General features: G+C 39.6%; 1 protein-coding gene across 3 annotated transcripts in view; it reads right to left on the bottom strand.

The window, feature by feature from the left end:
- SGK3 (serum/glucocorticoid regulated kinase family member 3) overlaps window positions 1-13,217 on the bottom strand; it is a 171,929-nt gene that overhangs the window by 130,940 nt on the left and 27,772 nt on the right. The window contains exon 1 of one of the 3 annotated variants that reach the window (XM_026012161.2): window positions 2,969-3,116. The exons of 1 other annotated variant lie outside the window; for it this stretch is intronic. The gene's annotated coding sequence lies outside the window, so the exon portion shown is untranslated. Of the gene's footprint in view, window positions 1-2,675; window positions 2,813-2,968; window positions 3,117-13,217 lie in introns of those variants that run through there. One more of the 3 variants, XM_072734619.1, reaches the window with a different exon arrangement.

Here is a 13,217-nt window from a genome sequence, read left to right on the forward strand (position 1 = left end):
AAAAGTATTTTATTCCACCCCCACACAGAAGAATGTTGACAGGCAGATGACTCAGTCTGGCTTCATTAAGGGCTTCTTACCACCTAATATCCCTCATGGGAGAGGCCACCCCATCTCTCTTTTTTCCATATCCTTCTCAATTCCTCCCTGCTGGTAATGGCCATATTTTCCTCTCTAATTGAAGGTTAACCATCTGCAGGTCACATACTTTAGGATACAGAGATTATGCTCAAAGGATATAAACAGTTGAGGGTTTTTTGTTTTTTGTTATAAAAAGACCCTTTAGGAGCACCTGGCTGGCTCAGTTGGAAAGCATGGGGCTCTTGATCTTGAGGTTGTGAGCTCCAGCCCCCTGGTGATTATTATTTAAATAAATAAAAATTTTTAAAAAGATACTTTATGCTAAAGTATTTACAACATCTCAAAAAACACAGCAGTAGAAGTGCCAGATGCTACAAAAAAAGACAATACCTATAATCATTGTGTTTGAACCTGATCATAAATCTAAGTAGCTTAATTGAGTTCACTGACATTGAAAACCTACAGTGATTTGTAGTCCTTAAAAATGACCTTCAGGGACACCTGGGTGGTTCAGCAGTTGAGCGTCTGCCTTTGGCTCAGGGCTGATCCGGGGATCCAAGATCCAGTCCCATATCAGGCTCCTTGCATGGAGCCTGCTTCTCCCTCTGCCTGCCTGTCTGTCTGTCTGTCTCTCTCTCTCTCTCTCTGTCTCTCATGAATAAATAAATAAAATATTTTTTAAAAATGACCTTCAATGAGCAGGGAGAGATAAGGAAGTTGTCAACACAAACAATGAAACCATATGTCCAATCTAAACTGTCTTCAAATCAGCGGAAAAAAGAAGGATGTTTGAGAAGAAAACAAAACAACCAATCTTTTTGCTTTTTCCAAAACCAGAGTTAAGTCCTAAGAAATGAATCTAAAAGGCACTCTCCTTTCTTTTATAGAAAAGATGTTTGTTTTATCACATACTGTTTGAAATAACAGGGACATTGGTATAGGCCGGAAAATCTCTTAGGCATAAATCAATATGGTATTTGAGAAGCATAATGTTTGGAAAGACCAAGAAATCTGAAGTCATTTGGAGTCATTCATGGCACATGCCAGGCACTGTCCACACACCTGCTCTCTTTTTAAGCTCTCTCCCCCACCAGCTTACAATCCTGGCTAAGGCATTTTAACATTTCTATGCCTCAGTTTCCTCATCTGTAAAGAGAGGAATAAAAAATGGCTGCCAACTTCCCACATGTACTTGGAAGCACTCTGTAAACCATCAAAGTGTTGTCATTTCACTGAACTGAATTCATGAACGCCACTATCTGTTGTACCAAAAATTATATCAGAGGAAAAGTGAGCCTTCCTGCTTCCAGGAGACACTTCATAATCTTGTTAAATAAGGCTTATAGCTCCATTTAATCATCTTTCTGGAAATTTAAATGGGAGATAGAAAAAGCTAGAAAGAGAAAGCTAGTATGACATGCAGATTTTGATAACCAGCATAATGATAAGAACCATGATTCATCATTTTGGGTCTCTACCAATCTGGCCATCAGGCCAAGAACTCATTTGAAGAAGCTACTTTATTCTGGAAAAATATTCTCTCTGTATATCTGCAAATCACAAATTAGACATCTACCAGGTTGAGGATCGACTCAACATTACCAACACCAAATGGCACCAAAATCACAAAGCATTATTTTGTTATGTTGATGTGTACAAACAAAAACAGTCTATTTTATAGTACATTTCACTAAAGTATGGATTCATCAACTGTCCCACATATTAGGAACAAAGCTCCTTTTATTTTATTTTATTATTTTTTTTTCAAAGCTCCTTTTAAAAGCAAAATTAGGCTCAATGTAGTGACGGTTGAGAAAGGGGGAAGTTCTGGTCTCTCCAGAGTTACCTAAGATGGGTACTAGGGTGGATAAGAAAGACTATCTTATAAACGATGCTAGGGATCTGGTGATCTGCAAGGAAGAGATCTCATTCCTGTAGCTCCAGACTCCCTTCCCCCAGGGAGTGAAGGGGTGGCGGCCTGTCTTACAGGAGTGGTAGCCAAGTGCGCCAGAAGGCACACCCAGTCCTAAAATATGCCTGAAACTTCCTCTAATGTTTCTAGCTCTTGCAATGACATTTGGGGAACTGAAGTGTACACAACCTCTTCGCTGCCAGAACCGCTATAATTTAATATTTTGAGTTAAGAACTTGAGTTAATATTTACAAAACACTAAGAAGGAGCCCAAGCGCGTAGTAAGAGCCGCTTAAGTGTTTATTAAGTAAATAAGTCACTTCCCAGATTGGCTGGGTAAGTCCTCAACCTAGAGACAAAAGAGAGAATCCAAACACACAACAGTCTAATATTTTCAATAAAGATGTGGGAATTACGGGGCCCTATATGTTCTCCCGCATTTCAAGCGTGCCTGCATCTCAACTACACCAGTCTTTTGCGCAGGACCAAAATCCTAACTCACAGTTCAGAAGTCACTGTGCAAAGAATTAAATGATGAAAGAGTTGAAGTCTCAGGGGATGAATTCTCTTTTCCATTTTCCCAGCTAACCACCACTAAAGATGACAAACCTAAAAATCTCAAGCCACTCTAAAGGGGACGTGTCAATACTAAAGCTGTGGGAAGCAAGAGAGCCGGAGTCACCTTAAAAGAGACGGGAAGGGTTTAAAGCCCGGAGAACCTGAGGGTCCTCACGCCTCGGTCTCCTGGTCCGGCCCGCTGGCAGCAGGTTAATGACCGCCGCGCGGTCCACTCCCGGGGCCTCCGCCGTCCGCGAGCCTCCAGGTGACGCACCCGCCTCTTCCCACCTCAGGGCGGGGGGTCGCCCACCCTCCGGACGCCCCGCGACGCCGCGCAGCCGCGCGCGGGTTAACTAGGTCCGTCCACCCTCACGGCTCGAGCGTTTAGGAATCAAAAAAAGCAGAATCTGAATTCACCTCGAGGAAACCCAGACCGCAGACTCTAAGAGTCGGGGGGCTGGGCGGGGGCGTTGCTTCTCGCTTTCCTCGGAGCTGCTCAGGCTGAGGGGTCGCGGGAGCCGCGAGAAGACCCGGGAAAGTCACGTTTGCTGGGAAGCGAGGCGGCAGTCGAGGCCCGGGCGGCGCTCGCCCCGCTCCGCCCCGTCTCTCCCGCCCCGGGGGCTCCCCTGCGGCCCGGACGCGCGCGGCCCCTGCGGCCGGCCCACCCGCCCCGGTCGCGGCGGCCCCGCACCTACCCCGCTCGGCGGTGCTGCCTCCCGGCGCTACGGGCGCCGGGCCGAGCGCACTCGCGTTGCCTCCTTCCCCGTGGGGCCGCCGGGCGCCGCCGTTTCCTCCCTGACGCGTCACGGCGGCCCGCGGCTCCTCCCGCAGGGTGCCGGGCGGCCCGGGAGAGCCGGGCGGCGGGCGGGAGGCCGGGAGGGCGCCCGCGCCCCGCTGGGGCTGCAGCTCGGGCCCGCCGCGGCCGCGCCGCCGGAGCCGCTCGCTGTCGTCCCCGCGGAGCCCGGCCACCGCGCGCGGTCTGGCGGCCGCTTCGCCGTGTGCGCGAAGTTCAGGGGACGCGGGTGGATCCTGCCTGGAGGCTGGGGCTCCTCGAGGTTTCCTGCCGCCCGGGAGCCGCGGAGCCGGCGCGCCCGGGGGAGCCGACCCGGGTCGGCGCGGGCAGGACCGCCCGACCCCGCCGAGTGAGGAGCCGCCCGGCGGGGGCCTGGTGGGCCTGCCGCGGGCTGTGAATCGGAAACGCAGGGAAGTAGCGAAATAAGCACCCAGATAATGTAGTGTGAAAGCACAGTGACTGCGCTTCATTTAGCGTTATTGGAAGTTTTCTGCCTCCCCCCCCCCCCCCCCATCAGTAACGTTTTGGCTTTTGTGTTGGTAGTTCAGAAATTGGCGGATCCTAGGGACAGGGAAATTTCCTTTCCACGCATTTTCCAGAGCTACTTTTTTTTGTTTGTTTGTTTTGCGCTCCCATTCATCTCCAAGTCAGCTGAGGTCACACTTGACAGTTTCTGATTCTTTAAATATAGAAGTTGCATTTTCCTGGTCTCCTTTTTTTTTTTTTTTTTTTCTCCCAAATAAGATAAAGAGAGGTAAAGAAGGTGAGTGGAAAACTAAGATTTGCATGATTTCAGGGGGCGTGGAATAAAGTAGGATTTTGAAGCAGAGTGGGGGTGTCGTTTGCTCCACAACACTACTGGAGTTTAAGTTGTATCAGATAAACCACTTGAAGATCCACTCAAGCAACTATATAGAGATTACTATGCCTATATCCTGTTTTAGATTTTGAGGCAATGATCTATACTTCAGATCATATGATTCCAGGGACTATGCCATAAATCTATGAACAAATAAACTTCCCAAGGAAATTAGAAGAGCCAGCATTTATGTGTGGCTTCTCTAAATTCAGGGGACATTTCCTTATGTTTTAAAATAATACACCAAAAAATAAAAAAATAAAAAAAATAAAATAATACTCACAAATTTAACCCACAGGTAAAGGTAAGCATATTCATTTGTAATGTCCATTAGCGCAGTATGGCCTTCTCCTTCTTAAAATGAATTGTGAATCCAACATTTTTATACTTCAAAACATAATAATCCTGCAGGACTTTGTAAACAATGATTTTTCAGTAGCATACAGAAATGGATGTAAAATACAGTAGATACAAATCAGCGCATTGCAAGGGTCCTCTGTGTGTTTTCACTGTGATCCACACAATGAGGCACAGAGAAGCTACAGAATTTCTTCCCTTGTAACAAAATCAACAAGTGATCAGTCTCATAATTAAAACCATATTGACAGTGCTGAAAAATTTCTCAGACAGAAGGTAGTTTTGTGTCAATAACTCCAAATGAGGGAACGCCTGGGTGGCTCAGCGGTTTAGGGCCTGCCTTCCGCCCAGGGTGTGGTCCTGGAGACGCAGGATCGAGTCCCACGTAGGGCTCCCCGCATGGAGCCTGCCTCACCCTCTGCCTGTGTCTCTGCCTCTCTCTCTGTCTCTGTGCCTCTCAAGAATAAATAAATAAAATCTTAAAAAAAAAAAAAAAACTCCAAACGTAGTGACATCATTCTGGTGTTAGAGATACATATATACTTGGCTATCACATTTCAATTTCCTTCCTTCCTTGCTTCCTTCCCTCCCTCCCTCCTTCCTTCTTCTTAAAAAACAAACATCTGGGAGCCATTACATTTCCAGAATAAATCTGTCTTCCTGCTGTGAAGAACACACACGTACATACATGCATACACACCACCTCCCACAAAATTTTAAGACAAGAAGATGGGTGAGCCACATCCAACTGATAAATTGGGTATTTTGCATTTATAATCTGAGAGCTGCTGCCATTTACTAGCTTGAGTTTCCAGAATACTAGAGGTTGTAAATAAATATACTCACCAACTTATATTAAAGGGCTTTTTCACTTAAAATTAATTTTAAAGTCACACTTTAAGGCTGATCACTTTGATTAATCATATTAACCTATAGATATAGATCGTATCTCCATGTTCCATTATGTTTCCAATTTATTGTAAAATTGTAAAAGTTGTTGAATGTTCCGCTAAATGTTTAGCTGATATTTATGCTTTTATAAAAGGTTTCATATAAATAAAATTTAAAAACAAAGTTTTTTGTTTAGACTATGGGTTCCAATATTTTGTTTGGAAATAGGACTCTATTCATGCAGATAGGGCAAATATTTTGTTCAACTATACGTAGAGATTATGAGGATAAACTTTGGAATTGGACAGACTCAAATTCTGGCTCTGCCACTTTCTACTTTGGCCAAATTATTTTACCTCTCTGAGTATTGGTTTCACCAGTAACATAGGATAATAGTACTTTTCTCTCTTCAGTGAAACAGAGATAATAATAGTGCTTATCTCATGAAATTGCTAGGAGGATCAAATGAACTTGGTAGAATGTCTGGGACATAATATCAATTGATTGCTATTGTCATCATCATTATTATTAGCTCTAACACGAATATAAAAATGCCAGTGCTTTATATTCCTTTTCTACTAGTATAAAGAATGGTCAAATTTTAGAGTTTTGTATTGGCATTTGTTTTGTTTTTTGTTTTTTTTTTTTTGTAGAGGTCCTAAAAATAACAAGAAAAAATTATAGTAGAAATACTAAGATACAGTTACGTTCAGAACTTTAGAAAATTAGACTGGCAATACTGTAAACTGTTGGTCTAAGCATTAAAAATAAAAACAACCACCTGACAAAATACATATTTTTTTAGGTAACAGAGGCACAGAGAAGCTACAGAATTTCTGTAGCATATTCCAATAAGTAACATATTCCAATAAGATAAGTGCCTGATTTTCACCTACTTTTCACAATGGAAAAACTTTTCCCTTTTTATATCATAACGAAGTCCTCTATTATTTTTTTAAAGATTTTATTTATTTATCTGACAGAGAGAGAAAGCACAAGTAGGCAGAGTGACAGGCAGGGGGAAAGGGAGAAGCAGGTTCCCTGCTGAGCAAAGAGCCTAATGCAGGCTCCATCTGGGGGCTCAATCAAGGGCTTGATTGGAAGAATCCATCCAGGGGCTCCATCGAGGGCTTGATAGAGGGCTCTATCCCTGGACTTTGGGATCATGACCTGAGCCCAAGGCAGACACTTAACTGATTGAGCCACCTAGTTGCCCCTCAAGTCCTCTATTATTTTTATTTCTTTCACTGTAACTTTGGAAGAGTTGAGGAGTGTTAACAATATAAGAAATCTCACTATCCATAGGGAGAAAATTTGATAAAATAACAGCTATGGGACCTGAATGGTTTCTATTTATAAGTTAGTTGGTAACAGAAGTGGGGGCCAGCATTTGTGAAAATACTTGTTTTACAGCAAATAAATCGAGAAGATCAGAGAAGTAAGAACAGTGCTACCAACCACGTGATTACAAAAGCAAAGATGTTTTTGATTTGTATTATTTGTATTGATTTCATAGCACCTTTTCGTTCATTCTACTACAAACTCATCTCCTTAAGTGAGTCAGACACCAGGAGCTGTTGCTATAGTTTCCTGCTATGTTTATCCTTTGGTATACCAATTGTAGCATCCCACAGCTTCAAAAAAAGAAGACTACCTTCCATTCTTGGGAAGGTAGTTTAGGGATAGTCCAAGCCATGAATTGGCTCAGGAAATAGTTAACCTGAAAAGCCTGCTGAAATATAGGTAAGAATATAAGAATTAAAGTGACCAATTTATTGAATTTTGTGAGCAAATCAATTTAGTAAAACACAAAGCCACCCAAGGTATAGTTAGAAAAACTCAGATATTCGTGGGAGCTGAAATTGATACTGGTTTATACTGCCTTGGCACAGAGCCAAATTAACTTGTTTCCTTCATCTAGAAAATGGTTCAGAGTGTACTCATTTTGTGTGTTGGGGGTGGGAATGACCCAAAGCTCAACATCTTTGTTGGGCCGAATTAGCCATGTTCAAACTCAAAACTGAGGTGCTTGAAATCCAAGTGTGTTTTGTAACAAAACACACTTTTTTTTTTTAAGATTTTATTTATTTATTCATGAGAGAGAGAGGCAGAGACACAGGCAGAGGGAGAAGCAGGCTCCATGCAGGGAGCCTGACGTGGAACTCGATCCTGGGTCTCCAGGATCATGCCCTGAGCCGAAGGCAGGAACACTGAGCGACCCAGGGATCCCAAGAAAACTATTTTAAAGCAAGACTACATTAGGGTCATATATAAAGACTTTTAGATCACAGGACTTTTTCACTTTCTATATTAGACTCCTGAGAAAAACCAAGGGGAAGTGTTAAGAGATCAGAACCCTTAAATTGCTGGCACAGCTTTTTGATGAAAAGTTGCTAGAAATTACTTTGAATCTTGCTAAGAACATTAATTATCTGAAGTAAAACTATTATCCTTCTCTACTAAGGAGATTAAGGAAAACTCATTTTCTTCCAATCTAGTTATTATGAGTATCAAGAACAAAATACAAATCACTCTTTTTTCTTTCTCATTTCATTTTTTTTTTTCCTGACTTTTGTTTGGATAGTCTGTTACATACATAAACTACGTCTGTTAATGGTTGACCATAACGTACTTACATAAGTTGTGTCAGCAGTTACTACATTCCTCAGAGAATCATATTAGGCCTTTGAGCTCAAACCTACTAGGTGGACTTTGAAGATAACAATTATTTTAGTTGCTTATCAGTAGTAAATAATACCTTTTCTTAAACACTAGTCATTTGGTGACTCAGTTACTTACTGTTAATTATGTACAATTAATGATTGAGCCTATTTCAAATGCAAAGGCTTAATAGCCTCTGGCTTAAAAAAGTGTGTTGCTGTTATTTCTGCAACTAATTCTCAAAGGCATCTGTGTCTGGCTCAACCAGATGTGTCAAAGACTTAAATAGACTTTAAGGGATTATAACTCTTCATATACTGGAAGACCCTTAAATTCTTCAGGTTTTCTAGAATAAACAACTACAATTCTTTTAACTTTTTTTCACACCTCTCTTGTTTTTAATGTTTTATGACTCTCATATGAATTCTTTCCAAATTCTTCACATTCTTCTTTAGATGAGATGCTCAGTATGAGACATGGAACTCTATAAAGGATCAGGTAAGTCCTTAGTACAGTGAGAGCATTCTCTCACAGCTCTTCAATTCACACTCCTATACTGTAACTTAGAATTATTCTCATATTTAAAATTACATTTCGTCATTTTCAGATTTTAAAATCTGAACTTCAAACGCTCTTTTGGCCTACTTATGTTTTCTTGCATTATATTGGAGAGGTTGTTTTGATTATCCCTATACCTATTTTTATCAAAACTGTTCTTCTCCTGGATGATTTTGAATTTCATCATATTTGTTAAGTCAAAAAACATGGAGGGCATACATCCTAAGAGTGCTCAAGACAATCTAATACAGTTCAGGAAGAAAATACTCCAAAGTCTATTTGTTTTATCTAAAAAGAAAGAAGTAAACTTTTTTAAAAAAATTTATTTATTTATTCAAGAGAGACACACAGAGAGGCCGAGACACAGGCAGAGGGAGAAGCAGGCACCCTGCGGGAAGCCTGATACAGGATTCAATCCCAGGACCCCGGGATAACCACCTGAGCCAAAGGCAGCCACTCAACCACTGAGCCACCCAGGTGCCCCAAAACAAATCCTTTCAATAGGATCTATATAATACTTTGTACTGAGATGGAGATTAATCATAGAAACTCTTTATCTTCTACTGAAGTATTCAGGATACTTAGAGTTAAAAGCATTGCTTCTGCATACACACTTTTGGGTCTGACCATAGTTCTACCATCACCAGCCATGTAATCCTGGGCAAATTATTCAACATCTCTGAGGTTTAGTTTTCTCATCTGTAAATTGGAGAGCATAATGGTATCTACTGCATCAAGTTGTTTGAGGATGATGTGAGCTAATATATAAAAATCTACCACCAAAATAAGCACTACATAAGCATTAGCTATTATTACTACTTAAAAGAATAAATATCAAGATGAATGACACAGTTCCTCTTAAAAATACAAAGGATCGAGATTTCCCTACCTTTTCTGTGACTAGTATTTTCCTTTCAAGGGAAAGTTTTACCATTGAATGAGTAAGTAACTCCATCCACCTTCTCTTTAAGTATACATGTGTTTTTGAAAGAAATACTATGGAGGGAATGTTTGAAAATGATGTTTAGAAATATTTCTTACCTGTGTGTAATTTCATTGTGAGAAAACGTGTGTGTGTGTCCTTTTAAAACTTTCATATATGGGCAGCCCAGGTGGCTCAGTGGTTTAACGCCGCCTTCAGCCCAGGGCCTGGTCCTGGAGACCCGGGATCGAGTCCCACGTTGGGCTCCATGTATGGAGCCTGCTTCTCCCTCTGCCTGTGTCTCTGCCTCTCTCTGTATCTCTCTGTGTCTCTCATGAATAAATAAATAAAATCTTTAAAAAAACTTTCATATATACATACTTAAAAATTTTGGAAACACAATTTTCAATTTCTTTAAATATTTTCCAAATAATTTCAGTGGGCTTTAAACTAATTAAAATGCAATGCCTTTAAATTAGTTTGCAAGAATTGCTGATCGATAGCAGAGAAAATGCAAATTTCCTAGTAAGACTTCAACAAAAACCTTTGCAGAACTGGTTGATGAAAAAAACAAACAAACAAAAACAAACAAACAAAAAAAAAGAACTGGTTGATGAGATTGAAGAAGAAAATGAAAAAAAAAAAAAAGAAAATGAATAATAGGTATAGAAACAAGAATGTATTTCTTCAATTTAAATCTAAATATTTTTGAAGTATCTTTTTCAGCTATGACAGCTATTAAAATATAATATCAGAATAAGCTAAACTTCAAACCAGATCTTCAAACCAGATCTTCAAATCACTGTATCAGAAGATATTAAACCAAGATTTTACAAAAGTTCCAAGTAATAAAGCATCAAATGGAAGCAAAAAGGCTTTTATACTATTAATAAAATGTCAGAAAATTATTTAAAGTATATTATCTCATGTTTTAAAATTTGGGGTTTCTGTTTTACAGCGTGTGCAATATATTAGTATAGGAGATCACAATATGTAATTTATATGTGTGTCCATGCTGATTTGGTGTCATCTGAGAATTTAATGCCTTTTGTTCTCTTTATTCTTCATTCAGTAACTATTTGTTGAGTACCCAGTGTATGCCAGGTGCTGTGCTAGGCTCAGAGAGGTAGAAATTAAAAATTTAATCCCCACCCACAGAGTAGTTTAAATCACTTATGAAGCATATAATAAAGAACTGTTCCCACAGCTAATGTTCATGGAATCACCTATTTCTCAGCTTCTTCCTCGATCTCCACTCCTCGTCCTTGGCATAGATCATGATTTGCTGTGGACTGGGATTTGAATTTGAAACTGGTCATTCGAACACCCACTTAGTTTTTATGTAGTTTAAATAAACTATTTATAACTTATTTTCTCTTCTAGATATCTGCAAGGTGCTTTTTATGCAATCATATGTAAATATAAATATCACTGATTCAACAAACATTTCCTCTTCAAAGCACCGTGTTAAGACAGTCGGAAGGTTCAATGTACAAACAATGCATTGTGCTTTCAAGGGAATTTCATATCCTTGACAGAAAATGAAAAAACACACTAATTTTTTCCTTATGCCATGTGGAATTCTTTCAGTATTGAATGCATTCCTCAGTACAATAGTCTTTTTAACTATCTTACCACTTTTGCCTGCTGTGTTTCTTCAAGCCTGATACCATACTGTTTGAAAGTTTTACAAGCATGCTATTTGGCCTCAACCACCTCTTTAAAATTTTATCTCATTACTTATAATTTCAACTCATGACTGAGATAAATTACTTTTAATTGCTAGTTATTTGCATTAGAGAACAATCATGAAAAACAGGTAGAAGAGAAAGCTGCTAGAAGTTAAGATTATAGAAATTAAACTCCTAACAGAGTTTAGGAGAAACTCTGAGAAATTTTATGAGAAATTAATCTCATAACATTTCCCTAAATAGAAAAAAAATTGGTGATGTAAGGTATTCAAGGCAAGAGGCTGAATCACATAAACTATGTTTAAACTATGCTAATAAGCAGTCATAGTTCACAGTCTTTGGAGGAAACTATATCTGTTTGACTTTTTAAAAACAAGTGGTACTAACAATTTGGAGCATGGTAGGAAAAGTCAGTTGCAAAAGTCTGATAATATAAAATTAAATTTTGAAAAATATAGAGACAATGTCTTTATTTGAATTTTAACTGATACATATATACTCCTTGGGCTAACCCAGTCACCCCCCCCCCAAAAAAAAATCCAATTTTCACTATAATAATCATTTACATAGAAAATAGAAAGAAGGGCACCTGGGTTGCTCAGTCAGTTAAATGTCTAACTGTATTTCAGCTCAGGTCATGATCTTGTGGTGGTGGGATGAGGCCCTGGGTCAGGCTCCATTTTCAGTGCAGAGTCTGCTTAAGATTCTCTCCCTTTGGCCTTCCCCTACTCAAATAAATAAAATCTTAAAATTTTTTTTTAAATTAAAAAAATAGAAAAATAGCATTTGAACAAATTTCAGTATGGTATAGTGATTAAGTACATGGCTTAAGGGAAAGTAGCTCTGGGTTTGAATTTCACTGCTGCTTACCAGCTCTGGACCCAAGCACATTTGTTACATTTCTTCAGCCTCAGTTTTCTTATTCATAAAAGTAGTTCCTACTTCATAAGGTTGTTGTGAAGATTAAGGAAGATAAATTCATAGTAATGTACCTACTTACTCAGAAAGATGTACCTCAGAGATATCCACATCCTAGTCCCTGGAACCTGTAAATATGTTACATTACATGGCAAAGAAGTTTGAGTGGACAATATGGATGGGCTTTGAGGCCATTATGCTAAGTGAATTAAGTCAGACAAGAAATGACAAAGACTATATGATCTTACTTATATATGGAATGTAAAACAAAACAAAATGAACTCAGTTAAGAGAACAGATTCGTGGCTGTCAGAAGCAGTTGGTAGGTGTACAATGAGTAAAGGTGGTCAAAAGGTATAAGCTTCTAATTATAAAATAAATAAGTCATGGGATATAATGTCCAGTATGGTGACTATAGTTAATAGTGCTGTATTGTATACTTGAAAGTTGCTAAGAGAGTAGATCTTAAAATTTCTATAACAAGAAAAGCATACCTATGTGTGGTGATGGCTGTTAACTAGACATATGGCAATCATTTAGCAGTATATGCATATATTGAATCATTATGCTGTATACCTGAAACTAATATAATGGCATATGTTATGTTAATTATACCTCAATTAAAAAAATAATTTTAAAAAAGATTTAAGATTGCAGATAGAATTAAAGTTGCTAATCAGCTGACCTTAAGATAAGAAGAATATCCTGGATTTTCTGAGTGGGTCCAAGTTGATCACAGGGTCTTTAAAAGTGAAGAGGAAGGGGCAGCCTTGGCGGCCCAGCGGTTTAGCACCACCTTCGGCCTGGGGTGTGATCCTGGAGGCCCAGGATCGAGTCCCATATCAGGCTCCCTACATGGAGCCTGGTTCTCCCTCTGCCTGTGTCTCTGTCTCTCTCTCTCTCTGTGTCTGTCATGAATAAATAAATAAAATCTTAAAAAAAAAAAGTGAAGAGGAAGAAGGCAAAAGAAGAGTTAGAGAAAAAGATGTCACTATGGAAGGATGGTTGGAGAGATA

This window comes from Vulpes vulpes, chromosome 13, assembly GCF_048418805.1.
Source record: "Vulpes vulpes isolate BD-2025 chromosome 13, VulVul3, whole genome shotgun sequence".
Lineage (NCBI taxonomy): Eukaryota > Metazoa > Chordata > Mammalia > Carnivora > Canidae > Vulpes > Vulpes vulpes.